This window comes from Pinus tabuliformis, chromosome 9 (assembly GCF_031772625.1).
Source record: "Pinus tabuliformis cultivar Carrire ecotype Pingquan chromosome 9, CPIR1, whole genome shotgun sequence".
Classification (NCBI taxonomy): domain Eukaryota; kingdom Viridiplantae; phylum Streptophyta; class Pinopsida; order Pinales; family Pinaceae; genus Pinus; species Pinus tabuliformis.
In genome coordinates, this window is record NC_142307.1 from 752604420 (window position 1) to 752631681 (window position 27262).

Here is a 27262-nt window from a genome sequence, read left to right on the forward strand (position 1 = left end):
CTACTCCATAGACACGTCAACAAAATGGAGTTGCAGAAAGAATGAATAAGACATTGATGGAAAGGGCCAGAAGCATGCTTAGTGGTGCTGGGTTAGGATAGGAATTTTGGGTAGAGGCAGTGGAGACATCATGTTACCTAGTCAACAGCTCACCTTCATCAGCATTGGAGGATAAAACTTCATAAGAGGTATGGACTGGTAAGAAGCCCTCTCTTTCACATCTGAGATTATTTGGATGTGATGCATATGTATGTGTTCCAAAGGAGAAAGGAACCAAGTTGGACAGTAAATCTGAAAAGTGCATCTTTATTGAGTATAAGGATGGTTTAAAGGGTTATAAGCTTTGGAACCCAGTAACAAGGAAGGTTGTGTACAACCAAGATGTGGTGTTCAGAGAAGTTAAATATGTTATTAAACATGAAGTCCAACCAAAGGAGCCTGAGAAGATAGAGTTTGAGATAAAGGAGGAAGAATCAGACTCTACAACAGAGGAGGAATCAGAAGATGAAGAGCCACAAACTCCGAGTGTGAGAAGATTAGTTCAAGAAAGAAGCTAGCCATATAGGTATAGTCCATATGCTTTTTGTTCAAATTTTGCTTTGTTTATTACTGATGATGATCCCAGAACTGTGAAGGAAGTAGTGGACTCAGAGGATGGAAAATTCTGTAAAGAGGCCATGGTTGATGAAATGGCATCTTTGTACCAAAATGAAGCTTGGGATCTGGTGGAGTTGCCAGCTGGAAGGAAACCATTGGTAGCAAATGGGTTTTCAAGAAGAAGACAAATGCAGAAGGAAAGGTGGAGAAATACAAATCTTGGTTGGTAGCAAAAGGTTATTCCCAGGTGCCGGGAATTGATTTTGGTGATATTTTTTCTCCTGTTGCCAAAGTAACTTCTATTAGATTACTTTTATCTGTTGATGTTGCTTTTGATTTTGAGGTAGAACAAATGGATGTGAAGACAACATTTCTTCATGGGGATCTGGAAAAGGAAATATACATCAAGCAACCTGAGGCTTTGTGGTGAAGGGTAAGAAAGAACTGGTATGCAAGTTAAAGAAGTCTTTGTATGGGTTAAAACAGTCACCAAGGATGTGGTATCAGAAATTTTATACATTTATACGGGGACTTGGCTTCATTAGAAGCAAAGCAAATCACTGTGTGTATTTTAAATTATTTGGTGACTGTGTTATTTATCTAGTCTTGTATGTAGATGATATGTTGCTGGTTGGAAAGGAAAAAGAAATTATCCAAGATTTGAAGACCCAATTGTCCTCCAAATTCGACATGAAAGATCTTGGTGCTGCAAACTATATTTTGGGCATGGAAATTAAAAGAGATAGGGAAAAGAGGAAGCTCTGGTTAAATGAGAGGAAGTATGTCGAGACAACACTACAGAGGTTTAATATGCAGGATAGTAAACCGGTGAAGGTTCCTATTCCTATATGTGAGAGGTTATCTGCTGAATAGTGTCCCAAGACACAAGAAGAGGAAGAGGACATGTCCTGTGTTCCATATGCAAGTGCAGTCAGTATCCTGATGTATGCAATGGTCTGTACTAGACTAGACATTGCACATGTAGTGGGAGTATTGAGAAGGTTTATGTCAAAACCAGGGAAGGAGCACTGGATAGCAGTGAAGCAGGTTTTTAGGTATTTGCGTGGCACTAGTGATTATGGTTTGTGCTACCAAGGAAGACCAGGATTGGACAAAATGTTGGATATTCGTGGCTTTGTTGATGTAGACTAGGCTGGAGATCTGGATCAGAGAAGATCTACAAGTGGGTATGTGTTTAACCTATTTGGAGGTTCAATCAGTTGGATGAGTAAGAAAAAATCTGTAGTGGCATTATCAACTACAGAGGCAAAATACATGGCAGCCACTCATGCAAGCCAGGAAGCAGTTTGGTTGCAGAGATTGTGTTCAAGTATGGGGTTAGTACAGGGAGCTATAAGTATAGACTGTGACAGCCAAAGTGCAATTTTCTTGGCAAAGAACCCTGCATATCACTCAAAGACAAAGCACATTGATGTTCAGTATCACTTTGTGAGGGATATGATAGAAGACAAAAAGGTGTTGCTGGTAAAGGTGGACACTTTGAAGAATACTGCGGATGCATTTACAAAATATGTGAGGTTTGAGAAGTTCTCTTGGTGTAGAGAGACAATGGGTGTTTCAGGGTTGGAAAAATGACTAAGCTCTCCTATGGCCCGCTGTGGAAAGAAAAAAACAAGTGGGAGAATGTTGGGTTGTGTTATATTCTTTCCACGACTAGCCCATGTGGTTAACCAGGGGCTTAGAGGGGGGCGAAGCCCCCCTTCGTTGCACCGATTGTGTAGGGGGGGCGGTTCACAGGGGGTTTGAGGTGTACCCGTAACCCCACTTTATGGGGTCCGGGGCAGCACCCCAGAAAATTTTGGTTTTGGACCCTATGTTAGGTTGGGCGGAACCACCTATGGTTTTGTGCATGATTTTCGCACATGTTTCTGGACGTGATGGTTTTCGGTCCATGGTATTAGATGCGATGGTTTTCATTTCATGGTATTGGATGCTTTGGAATGTATAAATATGCATTATAACATTGAAAGGAACATAATGAAAAATAAAGCTGGTAGTCTCGGTTTTGGGATCCAGGGGCAAATCTCTATGTATATGTGTTTTATGTATTATGCTCTCGCATTGTTTATTTTATGTGTTTTAGAATTCGTATGCAGGTAATTTCTGTACAGGGTTAAAACCTACATGTATCCTAAAGATACAGACCTTATTCTTCATGCATATACAGATGCCAATTGGGTAGGAAGTTTTGATGATCGAAAGAGCACCAGTGGTGGTGCATTCTATATGGGTTCCTGGTTAGTATCTTGGTTTAGTAAGAAGCAAAGTTCGATTGCTTTATTCACAGCTAAAGTAGAATATGTGGCTGCTGCATCTTGCTGCACAAAACTGCTTTGGATAATGCAAACTTTGCAAGACATTCAGATCACATATACTCCACCCATCTCCATTCTATGTGATAATACAGGTGCCAATAGTATTTCAAAAAATCTAGTCATGCACTCCAAGACCAAGCACATACCCATCAATTACTATTTTCTACGAGAAGAAGTGCTTGAAAAAAAGGTCAAATTGGAGTATGTTCCCTCCGAAGAATAGGTTGCTGATGTAATCACTAAACCACTGCCTAAAGAAACATTTGAATATCTCAAACAAAAGCTGGGAGTAGTTGTTGCATCATCCCGCTGTTAAATCTAGTTTTTCAGAGGAAGGTTATTATACGTGGGTTTCATGAAGTATAGTAGTGTATACACATGGGTTTCTGTGGCTAAAGGAGTGTATATGTTTTTCTTATGGGAAAAACAGTGGGTCAGACTCTGATATAGGTGCTCTGTCTGATGTTGATGATTACATTCTAACGATATGATTTGTTCATTAATTTTTATCTGATTGACAAAGATGCCTTGATTAATGACTTGTTAACAATGCAAAGGTAGCACAGGTTCAGGGGGAGCATTAGCCTTCACACACATTCTACATTTTTGGAATTATGGTTGCTGAGTCCAACTATGTCTTCAGATATTTATACCATTTTTTGCTTAAGTCATGTAAAAGTCTAGGATGTGATATGATTTCTCATACATTTGAATGAGTCCTATTAGACAAATGATGTAATTTGTATCCCCACTTTGCATGGGATGGATGACGTAATATTTATTGTATTTCTTTCATGTATAAACAATTGGTATATCCCCACTTGGTTGGGTGGATGAGTCAAATTTGGTATATCCCCACTTGATTGGGAGATTGATGTATGTATGAGTCATTGGTGATAGGAAGGTAAAACTCACATATTTGAGTTATAGAGTCATGTTATTCTTTTGGAAAATATTTTTGCAGACTCTGCATGTGCTCAAGGGGAGCATGGACGGTTAGTACATCACAACATGTACAATGATATCAGAGCATGCATAAAGAGGGATTTTAATTAGAGAATTCAGCATGTGCCTAAGGGAAGAATGATCATATTCAGTTGTTCAGATATGAAGAGTATCCCGGTTTTCCCTTTGCCCTTGATGTCAAAGGGGGAGAGAATTTCGGTCTTGCTTGTTATCTCTAACAATTTCTACATCTTGTAGAAATCAACACCATCATGGTTGCAATCAAGTCCAAAGGGGGAGATTGTTGGCATTATGATACAAGTGTTGTCCTTGATGGCAACTCACTCACAGGTCAATTCAGTTTTGGTAAAAGGAAACTCACAGTACAACAGATATATTCAGAGGTTACCGGGAAATTGTACAGAAGAATAGGAATATGGGAGTAAGGTCAACTAATTAGAATAAAAAAGGTAAAGGAAAAATCTGATACACATTGGTCCACTTAGTCAAAAAAATGTATACATGCTTTTCCACATAACAAAAAGAGCATATACGTATACATGCACTCCCACATAAATAAAAGCGTGTACATGACTCGAAAACCTAGGTTTTGGTCCTTGGTATTGATCCTAGGTATTCGGTTCGTGGTATTCACCCTAGGTATTTGGTCCAAGGTATTGTTCCTAAGTGGTTTTGGTCCAAGGTATTCACAAAGGGCCTAAAGTTATATAAGGAGGAGAATATCATAAGGCTAGGTGTGCAAGTGTATGGGTTTCTAAGGAATACTTCTATCTGAAGTATATTTTATGTTGTAGGGGCTATGTTTGTGATTTGATCTAAAATACTTTGTGCACCTTGAATTCAATGTTGGATCAGGATCATGAGACCTGAAGTGACTTATTATTGAATGATTTGATATTGGTTGGGCTAGATATAACTGTGTACACCTGTTTTATTCTTTAAATATCGTGATCTGGGTTTTTCTGAAGTTTAGAAGTGCAACAAACTTATGAGTTGATATTTGCAGATATGTATGCTGGTTCATCTCTTCAAAAGCGCGTGTACACACAGGTTATACTCTTCAAAATAGTGTGTACAAAAGAAAAGCTTCTTTTTCATATCTGACTGATCTATCTGATCAAATTCTATTGTTTTATTGTTGTCTCTCAATGAAGTTTCTTACATCTAAATGTAAAACAGAATGCATAAGGAGGCTGGTATTTGATTGATTGACTGTATAAGTGAGAAGAAGTGATATCTATCGCTACCTGTGTAAAGCTCTGTAAGTTGACAGTAAATATTCAGTGTATTGTTGGTTGGCACAAACTTGATTGAAAAGTTTATGTCTACAGTAGTTTTGGAGGTATACGCAGGTTTGATTAACATAAGTAGCGTATACACACAGTTTGGGTTCAACAAAGTAGTGTATACACTTTGATGCATGGTTTCTGAGGTTACAACTAGTTCTGAATGATGATGTAGGTTTCTGGGTTCAACACAGTGTTTTGGTGTCAGTGATCTGATTGTTCAGATTAACTGAATGCTATTTGATGCAGTTTAAGTTTAAAAGTTTTTGAAGGGTCCAGTATGAAAACTGGATGAAACGTGGCCTTCATATTGTGGTGTTGTGATCCAGGAGTATCTAGTCTAAAAATTCATGAAACGTGGTCTCTGGAGGAAGATAGAAGGTTGTAGCCTTCTGTATTTTGGCACCTACGTACTGGTAAACAAAATGGCTTGTACAAGAGCTAGGTGGTTGCAGCTCCCTTCCAGTAGAAGATGGAAAATGAGAGAACGTTGTAGCCTTCTACACGTGAGTACCTACCTACTGGTATGAGTCTGCACTAGTACAAGATTGTAAATAGATTTTCTTATTATTAAAGGAAGACAGAGACGATAGTGGCAGTTGGTTTTCACCCACATTGGGTTTCCACCTTAAATCTTGGTGTTCATGTGTCTTTCTTATGTGTGATGCTTTATTATGCTTTTACAACACTGTCTAATAAGTTACTGATGTACTGGTTTAAGATCAACACATGATAAATTGTCTGAATCACAATTTCTCTGGATATACATTGGTTTCTCTAATAACAGTTGCGTGTACATGCTAGTTCACTTCACTGGAGTAGCGTATATAAATCTGTTTGGGAAATAAAATTATTGATCTATTAATACTGATTCACCCCCCTCTCAATATTATTTCCAACAATATTAAGCATCTAAAATGGAAAGAAAATCATGTAGCTAATGCATTAAGTAGAAAATCACATCACATATACGAAATTTCATATAGGCAAGTGGAATCTAATATTTCAGATAAGATTAAGGAGGCTACGAATAAGCATCCGGAATATATGTTTTTGTGGTAGCAAACTAAACAATTAAATAGTTTTTAACAACATACTAAGTATGGCACAAATAGAGATAATTTATCAACCTTTAGGGGAATAATATATGTTACCAATCAAATAGATGTTCGACAATTCATACTAGATGAATTTCACAAAATACCTTATGCTTCCTGTCCCCTATTTCAGAAACTATTTTATGCTATAAATAAAAAAATATTATTTTCTTGAAATGAGAAAACACATCATTGAATATTTGGCCAAATTCCTAGTGTGTCAGCAAATCAAGGTTGAAAACCAACATCCAACCAAGTTTCTTCACCTGCTACCCATTTTAGAGTGGAACTAGGAAGTAATTACTCTATATTTTATAACAGGCTTGCCTAAAACAAAGAAACAAAATGATGCAATAATGGTGGCAGTGGATAAGATGACTAAAGTAACCCATCTCATCTCTGTTCAATGTACATACAAAACTTTGCAAATTATAGATATATTTATGTGGTAGATCTTTAGAGTACACAAAATTCCAAAGGTTACGATTCCAGACAAAGATGTAAATTTCACATATGAATTATAGAAAACTCTCTTTATTCAGGTTTAGTTTAGCACAACATATCACCCACAAACCGATGGGAAGATGGAGGGAGTAAACCAATTTCTTGAAGATATGTTAAGAATGTATTTAATGCAACAATCAAGTAAATGGGAGGAGTACCTTCACTTTAACTAGAAGAGGCCAACTAGGAGGATGAAAGCTTGATGCAACAAATAAAAGAGAACACTTGGATAGGACGCTGTCAAGCTGGGAAGGTGTACAACTGAAGGGTGTTCTTGAGATGGTTACAAACTAGTGGAACCTTGGAATAAAATTTTGGACTAGACTAGAGGTCTTGAGGTCCTAGAATAGTTGTTGTTTTAAACTTCTCTGGAAACTAAGAGGCTTAGGGGGAGACCTGGACATAATTTCAAATCTCATAGGTTGGGTGGTTAGAGGAGTTTCTTCTTGGTTCTATTTCTCTGGCTGAGCTAACTAAGATAAATAAGTACCATTATAATTAAATCATAATTGATATGTTTCCTTAAGGTACTATCTCTCGAAAAGATTTGGAAACTAAATTTTATTAGTTAATTCCTCTTTCAAAATATGGAAAAGTGTCTTCTTTCTAGATTAATTTTCTGATAATGTATGTAGGTAAGTATATTGGAAATTTCATACTAGATAAAGTATTGCTCAAGAAAGATAATGGGTATAATTTTTCTTAGGTGATATAAATTATGATTTCTTTCTGCACTAAAAAGAATGTTTGATGTTAGTTTACCTATGGTAAAGAATAATGACAATAGGTTCTTTATGTGTAAAACCAAAAAGGAATAAGAATAATGAAATGATTGGTAGGAACTTATATGTTCTTGGAAAAACTTGGAATTAAAATATTGAACCCCACTACTAACTAGTATAAAGTTCATTTTTATGTGTATTTGTATAAGTGCTAGGGTAAACAAAACTAGCACTAAGAAGAAAGGAGTAAATATTCCACTCATACTCATAAATGTCGTGGTAGTTACCCTTAGGGATAGTTATATTAAAATGAGAAGTAGGTTAGGTCTCATTGAGGAACCAAGGGTTCACCAGGAGAATAGTCCATCATTCCTACCTGAAAGTTTCTAAGTAAACAAAATAGAAGGGATGGAATCTGATGGGTCAGATTCCATTCCCTTGAGGGAATTGAGTATCATCGTTGGATAATAATATTAAAACATTGTGGTATTACTATGTATGATAAAAACAAAGTAATCTTAGACAACAAAATGAAGTAACTATTATTACAACAAAATTCAATGACATGGTCAGGCATGAAATTCTTAAATTTAAATGTATAAGTTTCATATATGAATCATATCACTAACAGAAAATAAAGTGTAATTAACCTTGCATGCAAAAGTAAACAAAATACCAAAAAAATTGATAATTAAAGGCAGGAAGCACACTGTTAAATAAAAAAGGAACTGCTAGTAATGGTCTCCAAAATTATATACTGAAACAAAAATTGGGAATTTTTATAAATTTATAGTCAAACCAAGAAGAAGGTTCCTTCACTTCAACCAGACAAGCCTTGGAAAAGAAGAATGAAAATATGGTCCACGGAATGATTCCTTGAGTCGCTTATTTAAGAAAAAAATGCATAGCCCATCAAGGGAATATGAAGGTCCATTAATTTAAAAAGTTATTAAATACAACAATCCTTTAACAAATGAAATTCAAGCCCCTGGCTGTAGAAAACCTAGGAACTTGTAACAGTGAAAATCCGTGGGAATGTCAGTTGCCATGTATCTTGAAACTAGACTATTGTAAAGAAAACTAGAAATCAGAATTGAATATCTCACTTGCAGGGTAGAACAAGAGAGTCATGGGATCATACACATAGTCAGATCAAAGTATAAATAATGTTGCGCCAGACTAAGTATAATACAAATAAAAAAAATAAGACCCTGAAAGGGAATTAAAACCATAGCAACAACAAAGAATATACCTGAGAAGCCACATCAAAGGAATGGTGGAGCATAGGAGGAGCTCATGTCACCAAAGTAAGAGTTAAAAAAGAAAGAAGAAGAAAATGCCAAGGTTTTTCAAAAAATAATGAAGGGGTTGAGGAAAAGAATAAGATAGGAAAACAAGAAAATCATGTTACCTGGTTGGGTAATAAACGTCATGTGTGCCAGTGCACGAATGCCAGAGAACCAAAATGTTTCATCCTCCATACTACCTAGACACATCAAAATCAGAAACAAACCTCTTGTATAAATTCTCAAAATAATGTATGGATAAAATATATGAGGGTAGCGATGAGATTCTTGACTCACTGATAAGAAATTGGTTGGAATTGAGACCAAAACTTTTGGCAAGGTGAGTTCTAGAGCTACTAGATGGGAATGGCAGAGAGACAATTATGGTAGGGGGCTTGAGGCAACACCAATTACCATCAACTGTCTCTTCGAAACCTACATTGTTTGATTGAAACCCTAGTGCTTGGATGGTGGAGATTAGGACAATTGAACCCCATTACAATTAATCACAATTATGCTGGGTGGTGGGACTCTGAGTCTCTAGAGTGTTCTCCTGAGCGAGGGTTACCAAGCCTGACTTCTAAAATTATATAATAACTTAAATAAATGTCGATACCTTAGCAATAGTATGATCACAATGTTAATATATAAAGTCATTACATTACAACTAGTAATTTTTAATGCAACAATATGTTATCTAATGCAACAATACATTACACCTAGTCATAAAGATCACACTAATTAATATAACAAAGTTTTCTGTTATGTATTCCAGTATACTTGTACACTTGTATTTGCATGATATTAACTAATTTAATTGATATTTAATTGATTAATTACTATATTATTGGTGGGTGAGTGTTACAATTTGGCTTAAAATAAGGCTTTACAACCTAACAAAAACTAAGTTTTATAACCTTTTTCTCAACTACATTTTTTAGCATTCACCAACATAATACATATTCATGAAAATACAAATTAAAATTAAATATACCAATGCATGACATTACCCAACGAAAATTACCTGAATCTAGGTATCCAGTCCTCAATCATCTACTTTGGCATTGGCCATAGTTAAAAGATAAATTGTTTTCGCTTGTTATGAAGTAATCATATTTAAATAGTCATTTTAATTACTTAAAAGATAAATTGTTTTCTCTTGTTATCACGTAATCATATTTATATGGTCACTTTTAGGCCGATAGGCCTTCTTTTGAATGAGTTTAGTAGTCTACACTTTGATTCTCTGATTGACATCTCGCATCAATCTGGCATATGGTCTGATTGACATCTGGCATCTGGTCTTGGTCTGGCATATGGTCTTGGTCTGATTGACATCTGTTCTCTGACATCTGGCTAAATATCTCAGACTATTTCTCCCTCACCAAAACTGCTTTCTGATTTCTGCTCTTCCACGACGACCTGCTTTCCGCTTTCTGCTCTTCCACTACTCTTCCACGACCTGCTGCCATAACAATGCTAGTTGTTTTTGCTGTGCACGACCTGCCTTGCTGCCATAACAATGAATTTAGCTCTCGGTTGTTCAGTGCTCATTCACTATTCTGCTATACCTGTTCTATTCTGCTATACCCTGTTTACAGCTCGGTTGTTCTGTTCAGAAGTTGTTCATTCAGTGATCAGAGTTCAGTGGTTGTTCTGTTCAAAGTTCAGTGGTTCAGTGCTCAAAGTTCAGTGAGTTGTTCATTCAGTGAGTTGTTCATTCAGTGCTCAAGAGACTAGAGAAGGAGCGCTAAAGCCCTTTAGGTAACATCTTGGGTTGCCTTCTTTCCAATTTCATAGCCCTTGTTTGTTGTTTCCACTTTTAACTGCACCTGCTGCGTTCTCATTTTGGCACATTCCACAGGAATTCAGATGCATAGATTGGGATTTTTGCATGAATATTATCATTTATGCCCAAGGAACATTTTTAAATTTTTTAACTATGAGATTCTAATTGCCTCAGGTTCCTTGCCCTGTTTAATTATGACTACCAATGATATAAGCATCAATAAAGGGCTCATAAGATTCAATGAGGATCACACAAAAAAAATTATGCTGCAACATGTGCTAGAAGACAGTTTTTCCACTCCCTTTTCCAATTTCAACCAAGTTTTGAAGTCGTGGCTCCAATAGCTGTCAAATTCCTGTCAATATCCAGCCAGGAAAGTTCACTTTTTTTTTCATTTTCACTCAAAGTATTAAGAAAAGCATACCCCGACACCACAAAAGGTAGTCTTTCTTTGGCTTGACATATTTTCAACCTTACTGGTGAACCAACTCCAGGTTGAAAGGAAATATTGTTGACTGTCCATGCGTGTTTTATCAGTAGGGGTTATTGTTGTAATTTGACCTGTTTATAGATCAGTACGCTTATAGGATTGATATCGTACAAATTGAATCAGTAGTTATTTAACTTCGTAATTCTAGATGTTTTGGGTTTGTGATGTAAATCTTCTTTGGTTTTGTCCAATAAGTTATTAAGTGGTTGGTTGATATCCCGGTTCATCTGCTGACAAGGCATTCATGAAATAGAGATACTCTACAGAATTGGACGTTATTGGCTTACTCATTCTGATAATACTAACCCGACACTTTCCTCCACCTAATGGTTTCTCTTTTCATTGTAACATAGCTAGAGATTGGTTACAAGGACCCTACGTTTACTATCTTTACAGCACGTATTGTTTCATGAAAGGAGATATTGGAAGACTCTTCATTGCAGGATTCGGGTCATCTATGTTATTTGGCACGATTGTGGGATCTTCAACTGATAAAAAATAAGATATTAACACTCCGTATGGTTTGTAGCTGTGCACTTGTATTGTCGCAATTACTGAGAACAAAAATAACTAATAAAATAGATCTATTCTAATATGTTGTTCTCTCTACATGGGTTGGAAGAGGACTTGTATAACATACTGCATAATGTATATATTGAGTTGTATTACAAAGCATTCTCTTGAGTACAAAATATTGATGATTGCCGTATTCTTGGAGGCATTGCCACATCTCTTCTATTTTCATCTTTTGAATCATGGCTTGTTGTTGAACATTTCAAGGTAATGAATATATCCATCTTGCATAGAAAGTTGGGGTAGTTTTTGCATGTTTACATCCTGTGCATGCAATGTTCGGTGTGGAGCCTGATTATCTTATGTATTCAAAGGTATCGCCACATTGGACCCCAGTTCGAAATGGGAAGGCAACGTTGCCCGTAAAATATTCGCTGCAGGGGGGGTATAGGGGGGGGATGGATGCGCCATTTGGGAAGCCCCCCCTAGTGGGGGGTTTCGGGGGCAGCGCCCCCAAAGCTAAAAACAGATGTAAAATTGCCTTGTAAAAGTATAGTAATTTCTAGTCAATCTGAGCCATTCATTAGGGAGATGATATGATGGTGGAACTTATGTTTAGTTTAGGGTTTTTTCCCTAGAAGGCAACCCCTCTCTTTGTATGAGGGCATTGTATTGATTCTGTGTAATATATGTGTATTCTTTGAGCGAGAAGCAGAGAGGTGAGACAGTGAGAGAAAACAAAGAATATTATAGCGGATCTGCTATAGGTTGTGTCTCTTCATTTTGTTGGATAATAGAAAGGAAGGACTTGCTGTTCGGGGTGGACGTAGCCAAAACTAGGTGAACCACGTATATCTGTGTCTCTCTTGTTTTATAAGTTTTCTATGTTTATATCTCTGCAATATTTTATGTGTTCCATTTCTCTGTAATATATAATTTTCTAACATGTAACACTACTGAATGACATGGTGTATTTAGAATTATTTTTGATAACATGTAGTTTCTCTCTCTCATTAATGTGTTGTTGGAGTTTGCCTGAAATCTGAAGACAATTTTTACCTTTTGTAGAAAGAAATATAAGAAAAATTAGCAAGGCATATGCTAAGATATTCTGGTCACTTGAGGTTTTTTTTGTTTCTTGCAGAGGAGTTTTGATCCACAATGGTTATCATTCACCTTTTCAAAGGCAATATTCCTTGGCAATGGTCTTGTAGCCATTCTCTCTGGGTTGTTTGCCAATACCCTTGCTGACACTCTAGGCTTTGGTCCAGTTTCTCCGTTTGATGTTGCAACATGCTTCTTAGCTATAGGGATGGCCATTATCTTCTCCACCTAGACAGAGAACTATGGAGATCCTTCAAAGAATAAGGATCTATTTACTCAGTTCAAGGGTGCTACCACAACTATTGCTTCAGGTAAGTGTTTAAACTCTATGATCTCAAAATATCTTGCCTTCTTTGAACTATACATCAGATAGACAAATGATGGTAGAGACTTTCCTTATATTTAGTCTTGACAACTATGTTGCTAATTTTGGCGAGTAGATGAGAAGATTGCATTGCTAGGAGCTAGAGAGTCCTTATTTGAAGGTTCAATGTACACATTTGTATTTCTTTGGACACCTGCTCTGAGCCCAAATGAATAGGATATTCCTCATTGGTTCATATTTGCAACATTTATGTTGTCTTCAATGCTGGGAAGTTCCCTTCCCTCTAGACTCCTGGCCTACCAAGTAGTCAAGGTGGAGAGCTACATGCAGATTGTATTCCTTATTGCTGCAGGATCCTTCTTCCTTCCTCTCATAACCACTTTATGTCTTAGCTTTACAATTCCTTTGTCTCTTCTAATAGAATTTACTTATATGAAACATCAGCATACTGTGGATCTGAGGACATTTTGTGTGCTTGCTATGAGCAGTTCCTTTTAGAGCCCAACACAGAAAAAGGTGGAAGCATTACACCAGGATGGCATCTCCGGCTTCTTGGTTTCCGTGTGTTTGAGGCCTGTGTGGGAATTTTCTGGCCCTCGATTATGAAAATGTGATCACAATACATTCCTAAGGAGTCTAGGAGCATAATTATGAACTTCTTCCAGATACCTTTGAACATATTTGTCTGTGTTGTGCTTTACAATGTAAGGCCACAAGACCTTCTAATCTCATTTTATAATATGGATGTCATGAGCAGGAGCATTGTATTGTATATAAACGAGGATTAACAAGTCTTATTAACTAAGGAACTTTTTGTTTTGGAATGTTTTATGGACTTTTTTGGAAACCATTTAAAAGTTTTGAAATCACTCAAACTTTTCTTTCTTTTCTTCTTTATGTAAGTTCAATGCCTTCCCAATCATAGTCATGTTTGGTATGTGTGCCATCTTCCGCTTCATGGCATCAGTTCTCCAAAGGCGACTCATGGTTGTTGCAGAGAGTCACAAGACAAGTAAGTCATATAAGCTTCTATCAGGTAACTGATTTTAAGCTGAGTCACAAGTCAAGTAAGATGCACACTGTAAAAACCCAAAGTAAATATAAAATTAATTTTCTAATTAAAATCAGAATCAACAAATAAGTACATACCTATATTACCTATGATCGATGTCTACCAGATGACAACAAGGTTTTGGGGATGACTCTCAACCCAACCGTAGGCTCAATTGTGCAAGGATTTGCTACAACTGGCCACCTCCGAGCCCTCAATCAACATACTACTGCCAGTGATTCCTAAGTCTTAGAACACCATTCTCCCAAGATAATGAAAGATAGATCTTCGAAAAGATGGAATGCAGGCATGCCTCTCATCTCCCTCCCATCTATTAAATAGAACAATATTGAAAGGGAAACCGCATGCACACACCCATGTGTCTACATGCAACTTTATTTTTTTGATTTTTAGATTTCTTGTTTTATTTCCTTCTTTTTGATAGTTTCCTTTTTTTATTTATTCTTATCTACAGCTTTAGTATGGTTATTACCATTTTTATTTTTATTATTTTTATTTATTTTCTTTGTATATATTTTTAATCTTATTTATTATTTAACATTTAACATTTATTATTTTTATTATTATTAAGTGATTTATTTATTATTATTTATTATTTATATTAATTATTATTTTTATTATTTATTATTTATTATTAGGGGGAGGGATATTACATACTCTCCCACTTTAAGGAACTTCATCCTGAAGTTAAGTTGAATTTTGTATTATTTATTATTTATATTATTTATTATTCATTATTTAATTTACTTCATGTTGCCAACACCCTCTGCTAAACCAGGTTACAACGCTAAGCTTCCAGATTCCCTCAGCTAGATTATATGTTTCTTGCTTTAAGTTGTTTATTGAAAAATCCACATTAATGATTCAACTAGTGGACTATTTTATAAAATCACCAATCCAGACCAATGTTGAAAATAAATGGGGCTCATAAATATTGCAGCTGGGGTCAACAAATCATAAAATCAAGAAAAAATCAGAATAGCTTAGTTAAAAATCAATATGCGGGATGAACAAATTGTTACAGCACTGCAAAGACAATGTAGGAATTAATAAAGTTTGAGCGTTTAAGTTGGTTTTGCAAATAGAAGTTTGACTGCAAATGATGTGAAGGTTGATGAAGCACTTTCCATGAAACAAGCGCCAATACTTGGTAATTTGACTGGTGAAGAAAAGAAGAAATGGAAATTGTGTTTTAAAGTGAATTCAAACTATGTTTCGAACCACAAAATTACTACAATTTACACTGACTTAGGGCTTCAGCCTTCTACTTCTCCATCACTTGAAAGTAGCCCCAATAAAAGTCAGGCAGAGAGTCGACCTGATTTGAGTCCTTTATCTATAATTCAGATTATGACATCGTATCAAATAGCTAGTGATTCTATTCTTTCACCTCTTCCAAAAAGTATTTTGGAGTTGTCGGTGCAAAAGAATGAACCATATAAAAAAATGACAATACAAGCAGGACAGAGAAAACACAACTGAAGGAAAAGCCTATACTAAATCGTTGTGCTTCTGAGTTTAGGAATGACAATCAAGCGTAAAAGCCAAGGAAATATACACACAGTGAAATTTCTCAAGGTGATAGAGCCAAGAAAGTGAAGAATGATGCTGAGAAAAATAGTAGAATGGCTAAAGATTCGGATTCTATTTTGTCAAATATTTCATCAAAACCTCTGTTTAAAGGGTCATTTGAAGATAACAGACAAACAATAAGGGCTTCTAACATAGGACAATATATATATATATATATATATATATATATATATATATATATATATATATATATATATATATATATATATATATATATATATATATATATATATATATATATATATATATATCTATTACAAAGGGAACAAGTTTAAGAACAGAGGAATCCAACAATTTAGCAAAAGATGGTGATGCTTTTTTTTATTGAAAGTTGGACAGAAGGAAGCAGATATTTATGGAAATACAAGAAACTCATCGTGTTGTCATAGTATTTTGGTTTAAACTTCATAGAATATTTAGTACGACATCATTTGGACTGAACCGGGGAGTTTTCCTATTGAAAAGGTGAATTAACATACTAGAACGTTGAAGAAAAAGACTTAATCCATGTCAAAGCCAAGCCCAATTAGTTGAGAACCTGTCTTTGCAAAATATTTTAGTATTACAGCATTTCAATGACTTAACAAGTCCAACTGGCATAAAATTCATCTTCTAATGTTATTTGATAATTTTCTTTCAGCATATTTTAGTGCCACAGTTTTGTTGAAATAGGGTTCAAAACACAGGTCTGACAAGTCCATATTTCAGTGCAAAGTGTTTCAATTGAAAAAGAGCTCAAAACGCCATGAGGGAAGATTTGATTGGAAGTTCTATTTTTCTTTTTTTTTTAAGTTCATTTTTCCTAAAATCTCATGATCATTCCACAATCTGTGTCATCCATTTAACGATGGATGTCATCTTTTTTAAAATGGACCAAAAGCTATGGGACAAAAATTTCCAATGATGATGTGAAACTGCAACTTCCCAGAAAGCTTTTGCTGAATAATGGATTAAAATCTATGGGAACAAAGTTCATGGACAAGATTCCAGCAATAAGGCAAAACCGTAACTTCCCAGAAAGCTTTTGCTAAATAATGGATTAAAATCTATGGGAAAAAAGTTTAATGGACAATTAGAATCATTTGCTTTCATGGGTGCATGATTAGTCACACACAGCTAAAGTCTATAAGTGGATCTGGGTCTACGAGGTTAACCAGCGCGAGAAAATCACTAGATTTTGGAGTTAGAAAATCAAGAAATTATAACCGAGAAGAATCAAGAAAGTTGTTGCAAGTAAATCCTGCTTCTGTGAGAGCATATATATATATATATATATATATATATATATATATATATATATATCCTACTGTTGTATATAGATTCAACTGAGATTTAAGCTCTGCTTTGGATTTGGCTTTTCAATTAAAATATTTTTATGAATCTTTGATTTTATTTTTCAATAAAATAATATTATTGATAATTATTGTAAACAATAATAAAAAAATGATAATATGATTTTTCTCCATAATTTTTTTTTTTTTGAGAATATTTTCTCATGAAAGTAATAAATATCAAGAAATAATCAAAATTCTCCACATCAAAATGCCCATAGGCCCTAAGTGTTTGAGCCTTGCTCTGATACCATATGTAACAACCCAAAGTAAACATAAAATTAATTTTCTAATTAAAATCAGAATCAACAAATAAGTACATACCTATATTACCTGTGATCGATGTCTGCTAGATGACAACAAGGTTTTGGGGATGACTCTTCACCCAACCATAGGCTCAATTGTGCAAGGATTTGCTACAACTGTTCACCCCCGAGCCCTCAATCAACGTACTACTGCCAGTGACTCCTAAGTCTTAGAACACCATTCTCACAAGAGAATGAAAGATAGAACTTCGGAAATATGGAATGTAGGCATGCCTCTCGTCTCCCTCCCATCTCTTAAATAGAACAATATTGAAAGGGAAACCACATGCACACACCCATGTGTCTACATGCAACTTTTTTTTTTAGTTTTCTTGTTTTATTTCCTTCTTTTTGATAGTTTCCTTTTCTTATTTATTCTTATCTAGAGCTTTAGTATGGTTATTACCATTTTTATTTTTATTATTTTTATTTATTTTCTTTGTATATATTTTTAATCTTATTTATTATTTAACATTTATAATTTATTCTTTTTATTATTATTAAGTGATTTATTTATTATTATTTATTATTTATATTATTTATATTTATTTTCTTTGTATATATTTTTAATCTTATTTATTATTTAACATTTAACATTTATTCTTTTTATTATTATTAAGTGATTTATTTATTATTATTTATTATTTATATTAATTATTACTTTTATATTATTTATTATTTTTATTATTTATTATTTATTATTTATTATTAAGGGGAGGGAGATTACATATTTTACTGCGGAGTTTTGATGGGAAACAATGCATTAACGCTGGTATGATCGCACCATGATCACATTAACGGTGCATTAACGCTGGTATGCCTCTCATCTCCCTCTCATCTATTAAATAGAACAATATTGAAAGGGAAACCATATGCACACACCCATGTGTCTACATGCAACTTTTTTTTTTTTTTTTTGTTAGTTTTCTTGTTTTATTTCCTTCTTTTTGATAGTTTCATTTTCTTGTTTCATTTCCTTCTTTTTGATAGTTTCCTTTTCTTATTTATTCTTATCTAGAGCTTTAGTATGGTTATTACCATTTTTGTTTTTATTATTTTTATTTATTTTCTTTGTATATATTTTTAATCTTATTTATTATTTATTATTTAACATTTATTATTTATTATTTTTATTATTATTAAGTGATTTATTTATTATTATTATTTATTATTATTTTTATATTATTTATTAATTATTATTATATTATTATGTTATTATTTTTATTATTTATTATTTATTATTAAGGGGAGGGATATTACACACACACTTCTTTGCCATGTAACTAATGTTAGGTCTGTGGAAAGTGTTGGCTTTTTATTTGTCTATGATTTTGAGCTCCTTTCTAGTTTTTTTTATCAATGTGTTCATCCAGTTCCCTTCTTATTTGCAGAATCTCTAGATACTTGGTGTGTAACCAAGGAGCGGGATACAGAGGCAGAGCCCCTCAATCTTTGAAATGAAGAAGCTTTGGAGAAGTTAACTTGAAATATTTGCATGGGTTGTGAAAAGAGTCATCGACAATTCCCTTGCAAAAATTGTATTCTTGGGCTAGCCCATGAACTGTTTCTGCTAAATCATTTTGTGACATAAAATAATAGGCAGTTTTATTCATCTATTTGAGAAGGTAATGAACTTATTCATTATAGAACTTCAGTTCAAGATATTAATGTTTTTTGTTTAACCGATTAAGATCCCTTTGTAGACAATTATTATAAGGTGTAATTTTGTTCTGGAATTTTATTTTTCAACAATCCTGAACCATAGCTGGTCAGAGGACAAGTGGTATACTAACTAGGCTTTATTTCAACCAATTGTTATCTAGGTAAGGTAAATTATCTGCACGCTCCTTTTTGCTCAGCAGTTTGGTGTAGAGCCAAGAGCTCTGTTTGTAACTCCAATGATTTATTAATTAACTCACCACGGTCCACTAGGTGTGTGAAAAGTTCTGTTAGTGTATTGCACATTTGAATTACTTGTTTATTTTTAGTACTTGGCTTTTGTTATTTCTTGCACTTTTAAATATTGGGGACTGATAAATGCTAGCAAGATTGGAATAGCAAATGTTGGTTAGTGTTTTAGACTTGACTTTCATGCAAATTATCAATATTGTGTGGAGGAATTCCATGTTCCATGCTTAATGACATAAATGAGACACTTTCTTGGAACTTTTGAACTTGGAAGTTTCATCAATCTAGTGGAAAATATAGCAGTGCCAATAAATTTTCATCATCTGTTGTTATATGACCTCACAAAACTACAAGGCACTTGGTTTTGTAGAATGTGTAGAAATTAGAAGGAAGAAGAATGGATTGGCAATCTCATGGGAACTGTTGGAAGTGGTTTATCAGTGTAAGGAAAAATGGTGTGGCTGTGATCAACTATTCAATACTTGTGGCATGTGACTTCCCTGAATAGAAAGAAAATCAGTTATATGGAATGTGAAGAGATAGAAAGCACAATAGAAATTTGGTGAGATACATGAAACCCATGACACAGGCTAACTAGGAATCCATCTTGCATTTCCCCACATATTGAGAAACTCTGCCAATGTATCATAATGATTTGAAACTCAAACTATTATATTGTTTTTTACCACATTAGTTTTTTAATTGTTGCATGTTCGAGGTAGCTATATATACAATATACAATTATTTTCACAAACATAAATTTGTGTTGGTTTACATTTCTGGTAAGTCGATAAAAAACTGTGAACATGGCTGTCCATAACTTGCAGGGGATTGTTTGGTTTGTGAAGAAGGTGAATAGGGTCATAATCAATAAATTTTCAGTGCAAGAATGTTTGTGAATTTATAGATATATAATTTCAGAGCAAAGTATCAAGTAAAATACATGCTTTTAAGGCATACATGATAGGCTTTGTAAAAAGTTTAGATATCTTCTTCCCAATATAAATATATAAAAGGGGAAAGCTTTTGTCCATCAAATGTGGATTTTGGCCTCTTTTTGCGCTATGGTTGCTGGAGGTGTTATTCCTACTTGTGTTTTTCTGTTGCTCTTGATTTTCTTTGCTTTTATTATTTTCTTGATGTCCAATCCCAAGATGATGACCCGAAACCTTCCCTTCTACACATTATCTTTCTTCAATGAAGAAAATATGAAGTTACATGCTCTCATTTCATATCCAGAACTAAAATGTGCCGAGATATGTGATTAGCCACGACATTTTTTTGCAACATGAAATTCCCACAGCTTCCCACCTAATGAACACTAAAGTGGTCTCGGACACCCTTCCAAGTCATGGAGTGTTTTGGAGCGTATTATTTCTTGTTAACTTTTCACTCAAATGAAAATCGTGGATTTTCACCAACTGAACATGCAACTATTCTTCAAGGAATCCTGCAGCTGGTTGCAACTTCATTATACTTGGTACTTGCGTTTGACTGTCTCCTGCTGCTTTTAAGTAGCAAGGTCCCATGGTTGAATTATATGTGATACCCCATAGCATTTTGTTGTAAGAAGAAGTGTCCAAAGCTCCGTACCTAATGGACCATCACAATGATTTCCCAAGTCCTATTATGTTCTTAATTGTCTTTGGTGTTTTGTTCTCTGGTAAGCTCTCTACTGGCTTTATTTGTGATGGTTGTCTATGCAATCTTCATTCCTTTCTTCAGTAAAAGATGCAACTATCCTTCATGGACTGTCTTGTATTGCTGGTTGTAAACCTTATAACAGATGATTTCTTATGACTAAATGATCATTCTTAGTTTATTCAGAAATAATTAGATCATGTTTACTCTTTAGTTTTCCTTTATTTATAATAGATATAATACAAATAATAACAATAATAAATAAATAAAATAAATTGAAGGATTATGATAAATAAATAATAAATTATATATAAATAAATAATAAATACTTGTTTGATCTGCACATTTGCAATCATATGATACAATTGTTTTATCTCTGCAAATACGATTGTATGTTCATAAAATCAGAAAAGACGAGTATTCTGATGCACACACTTTCATAAACTTTTCTTCTAGTTATTGAACTCCTCACTACTAACGTTTTGAATATATCATCTTTTTGTAAGGCTTGCTTTAATGTTTTTTCACATATTTAAATAGTCTGGAATAATAAGCATTTAAAAGTTTAAAGTAGAGATTTGAGCTTCTGTGCCTTGATTTTAGCATGATCTCTCTCTCTCTCTCTCTCTCTCTCTCTCTCTCTCTCTCTCTCTCTCTCTCTATATATATATATATATATATATATATATATATATATATATATATATATATATATATATGTTTCAACTTTTGTAGTTATGACATCATTACAAAAATATCTGATTTTATCATATTCAAGTCGTGACTCTATCATTTTTCCTTTTGACAAGCTCGTATGAAGATCCTTCTTCTGCAAATGAGCCCTTCCCTTCCTTCTCGTTATGTTGAATTTGCATTCTCACATCTTAGTAAAAAATATTTTACAAATGATTTGCAATATTGGTTTATTTCTATTTTTGTTCATTGTATTTCAACTTCTTAACACAATATCTTTTTGTCTTCTAATTCTATTTACAACAACTGTCAATAGTTGATAGACACGAAAGAAAAAATTGTCAATAGATCATATACACTTGTAAAATGACATTAAGGGGTGACTCCAATTTGAGATGGGCAGTAACTTATGCCACTTACTGTCTCAAAGTTTAGGAACAACAAATAGAGAAAGAAAAAAGTGCATGCCTTCTTTATGTATTCATGAAAGTGAACCAGCTTCCACAACTTGCTGCAATTAAGTTAGTTGTTAGAGACAAGATGATAAATAAATTAATTTCAAAACTGACAGAAACAGTCATAATTTGGTAGTGTAAGGTCAACAGTTTCATTACTAACCTAAAAAATAAAAAATAAACCTAAACTTTAAACATTGGACATGAATAAGTGAAAATAGCAATGCACTCTTTCACCTGGGCTTTTCCATCATAAGCAACTACACTAGAAGACTCAACAAATTCTATGGGAATCTTTAGGCCGTGATGTTTCAGTTGCAGCAACCTACTAAGTGCAGGCTGCCTCACTTTGGCCATCAAGTGGAAATCACCATCATTAGGTTCGATCTCAATTTCTGGTTCTGTTCTTTTTAATCTATCTTAGTTTGTCTGAATCTGCCTCCAAAGTGAGCAAACTAAAGTATTAATTTTCTGTGGGAAGTTAACAGTATCATTTTGTGGTTTGCAGTTTCCAGCTTGCAATATTGGCAACATACATGGGAGATGAACTCGTTGCAGTCTATCTATATTTTTGAAGCTTGGAAGTTGAAATTCCATTGTCTACTACATGAGACAATTTGATTAAAATATTTGACAAGGTATTCGTCTTTTTCCGTGTGAAGTAAATCTGATTACAATGAGTATAGTTTTTATCGGGTATGGCTATTCACGTAGGTGTTCAAGGGCTGAATTAGGCAGTGCTATGTTCATTTAGTGTATTATATTTTACTCTCTTGAATGTTATTTTTCCTATTTAACTTGCAAGAACAACAGTTTTCTGCATGAATCAGAAATGATGGATCTTTCTCCCTATAAAATTTTTTATTACTGTACATCAGGTTTACAAAAGGGAGGCTTTCCCTTAAGGATCAAAAATAAGGGGCAACCATATCAAAGAGAAAACAAATAAATATTCCAGAGGTTAATAAGGCTTTTCAAATTCATTTCATTTGCCTTAATGGGATTCTCTTTACACACACAAGGAATGCTCCATTTCATTCTTTCAACTTTTCAAGCCAGTTTTTTACATTGTGTTTGGTGTTTTCCTAGTTCACAAATACCTCTTCACTTATAAATTTAAAAAAAAAATTAATTGCCAATCTCGAGACATTTGATGAAGTTTGTTCCTCTGAAATATTGGTCGATGGCTCAACTTTTAGTGGACTTGTGTTTCTTCAGATTGTTTCAATTCTAATATTCACAATTCATAATATAATCCTTGTGTTGCGGTTTTCTTCCAGAATGACTCTGAAGAATGTTAGCAATATTAGGAGATGAAATCCTTGGAACAATTCTCAAATCAGAGCATTAGGACATTTATCATGGGTTTGGATTGTTGTCATGATTTCTGCACTAGGCTTTCTTACATGAAGATATAAGGTGAAGAAGAAAATGGTGAAGCCCAAGTATGAGGAAGATGAATTTCTAAGGCCTTATCTTCTTGCCTGGATAGAATACTATATGGGAGTTCATGGTACCTCTTGTTTGGTGTGAACATCTTGTTGGTGAATGAGATCAAAAGCAGGGACCATTAACTTCCTTGTTGGGTGTGAACTTCTTGTGGGTGGATGAGAACAGAAGCACGAACTGTTAACTTCCATTATGGGAGGCGTGGATACCTAATTCGGTTGTGTACATTACCAACAAGGGTTTTATACCATCTGGGAGTTCCATCTACAACATGGAGGTGTGAGCACTGAAGGGAAAGATAATCATTCTCATTTCTGGGCATTACCTCCTCTTGGTAACTTGATATTCATCCTTGTATCAACCATACAGTCAATATAAAGACCATATACATGTTGTAACAACCAATATTGCGGAAAACACTCATTATCTACATTTCTATGCAGTTGTTCAACCATTTCTAATAGTGTGGTATTCATTCTCTATTTGTGTTCTCACTTGTGATTGGCAACTTTTTCTTAAGAGCACTTTTGTATTTTTGTTTTCAGCACTTGTGCCTGGATTTTTCACTCTCTCTCAAGCAACACTAGAGAGAAATCTCTCTCTAAGGTACTTTTAAGGAGGCTATTTCAAATTTTGGGTGAGATTTGGTTCCATCCTAAGCTGTAGGAAATGCCTAGTCCAACCATGTTTCAATTCCTGAAATACCCAAACGGGTACAAAATGCCTTGGAAACATTGCCAACCATAGCATATGACATTTCCAAATCTAGAAAGATTGCACAATAAGGCCAGCATTGTTTCCAAGGCATTCCATCCATCTCTGGTGACATTTTAGGCACTTTATTAGAAGTTTCTAGGCCCATTTAAGAGCCCGAGAGTGGTATGGGACACTTAGGAAAATATCACCCTGTCCATGACTCCATGCCAAGCACCTTTTAAGACAAAACAAAGATAGGGATTCAGCTTTGAGGAGCTTGTCACCTTGGTAATCACTGGTAATATTAAATCTTAAAGTAAAAGGATAGAAAAGGTAAGATAAAGGAGAATGGATAGAAAAAGTAAAATAAAGGAGAACGCCAACTTTGACTTAAATTTTTAACAATACCATTAATTGTTTCAAGATGCTTGAGAGTGGTTCCAACAGAGAAGCAAAGGTGTATGTATGTACTTGTCAAGGCCGCTTCCTGCTGAAAATGATGACCATGATAACTTGGTATGTTTAAAGAAGGATGAAGCTATTAGGTTGATCAGTCTTTATGTCAGTTTAATTGCATTCATCATACCAAGGATAACAAAGGTCCAAAGGAAATCTATAATAACTTCAAAAGTCTCTTTGCAACAATAAATACTACTCTAGTCCACTGACTTGAAACTAATCTCTCCAACCTAAAGAAGGGTGACTTCGACACAGCTGAGGAATATATTGCAAAGTTTAAAAACCTGAAGACCGACATTATTCAAACAAGCAAAAATGACAAATAATCGTTTATAAACTATTTCTTATTGCACTGCACTAGTGTGGCAGGTTTTACAAAACATGACATAGTGCATAAATGTTGGAGCAGAGTTGCAGTTGTGGAAGAATATGAATCAATGTTGGAGCAGAGTTGCAATTGTGGAAGCATATGTTTCTATAAAAGTTTTAACTTTCATGACAGATAATAACATCAAATTCTGTACATATTTATAGTTCGTCATTTTTGTGTACCATAAACCATATTGTGTGTAACCAAAACCCAAATTGACAATACAATTGGGATTTTAATTAATTTAAAATATATATATATATATATATATATATATATATATATATATATATATATATATATATATATATATATATAATATAATTTAGACTGTAAATGTTATGTGGTTTCCAACATTCATTATTCTCTATTTTTAATATTTTGTTAGAAAAATACTTGTACTTTTTAATCTTTTACAGAAATTCAACAATTCCAATTTCATAATTCTATCAGCTCTTTTTGTACCTTTTGGGACAATTGCTAATAATTACTTAAGTCACTTGATTCATTTGAAATTATAATGTTTTTAAAAAAATATTAGTAAAAATATTTAAGGTTAAAATTTAAATTATATATATATATATATATATATATATATATATATATATATATATAATTTTTATTTTTTTAAATTACATTATAAAATTAGATTAGTTTAAATTTAAAATAATAATTATAGTTTTTTCTTCCAAATAAATCACTATATTTTATTCTTCCCTACATCATCGTAAGTTTTTTCTTTTGTCATTATATACTTCCTCATATACTTATTACCATAACTCAAACAAGAACACTGTAAATACTAAGAAAAAGACTATACTGAATAAATGGTAATTGATATTCTATGACGAGTAATAGACTCCAAATGAATTTGTTAAGAAAAAAGTAAGGCTTACTCTAAAAAATCATATTATATATATATATATATATATATTTAATTACATTCTATGAAAGTGTGGGGTGAATGATGTCTGCTTAAAATATGAAAACATAGAAGTGTGGTGAATGATATTTACTTTGAAAAATCAAAATATGAAAAAATAGAAGTATGGTGAATGATATATATTTGGAATATTAATATATATAAAATTTCATACAACAAATTTTTTACCTAAATAGTTTTCACATTAATTTTTTTATAATATAATAATTTAATTTTAAAATTATAATCAATTTATTTTTTATTTAACAATTTAAGTGAAAATAAACCAATTTTGTAAATACATATTTTATAATAATAATAAATTTATAAAATTAATATACTCATCTAATATATAAATATATTAATAATAATCTGTACAGAAACTTTAAAATATTATGAAACTTGAATAGAATGTATGAACAAAGTACAAACGAAAACATCGGGCCGTTTTCAAAATTTAGCTTTGGGAATGAAGTGTTAACTCATTGATCAGACGTTGGGTCTATGTTGTGTGATTGAATGAACATCGCTCCTTAAACCTCTTTGTGTGTTACTTGTGGACTTGTCCTATGAATTTCAGTGGACTCTGGAGTGTTGCACTGAGTAGATGGAATGATACCATCAATGAGTAAGATGGAATGATATTTTAGAGGGAGGGAGAGAAAGTCTACGCATTTCCTTTTCTTGATAAAGCTATAAATGTTTTAACTCTATAGAATGAACTCCAAGTTGAATAATGTTGAACTAATTCTATTTGGAATTCAAGTTACGATTTATTTTCGAACTCCCTAAGGTATAAACAATTTAACTAGCTATTGTTTTTAAAAATTCAAATATACCAAGAAGGAATTAAAGATTTAGATTAAAAATAATATGATATTCTATATACATAATTAAAAAAGGTTACATAGAAATAATATGATATTCCAGTATATAACTTAATGTGATATCAATCATTTCTAAAAGGAAAAAAAACTTTCACTGAGTGTGAGTGGGAGTGTTAGCACCCTGGACTTGTCATCAAAAGATAAACCTACTAGAGTAGCAAGAAGACTCTCAATCCCTTTAAAAGGTTACATAGGAAAGGCCAGTGTTAAGTTAGCATCATTTCAAGGTCCATTCAACAATCATCAAGGTACGACTAATGGTGCAAACAAAGATGCAATACCACCTTCCATGGTTGGAGTGAGACTACATGAAATTCCAAGGTCTCAATAAAGAAGAAAATTTGGCACCTTAAGATTTTCTTCTTGTTGGTTGGCACAAATCAAGCTTGAAGAATCTGCTGGAAAACATGGCATTTCACTTGGATTTTTTTGACTTGCTCTAGAATCTAGAACCGAGCCTCTGCAA

General features: G+C 33.7%; 1 pseudogene; it reads left to right on the forward strand.

Moving 5' to 3' along the window:
* The window catches only part of LOC149150880 (uncharacterized), a 46547-nt pseudogene extending 27775 nt beyond the window's left edge, over positions 1–18772 (forward strand).
* Positions 18773–27262: the final 8490 nt, after the last annotated feature.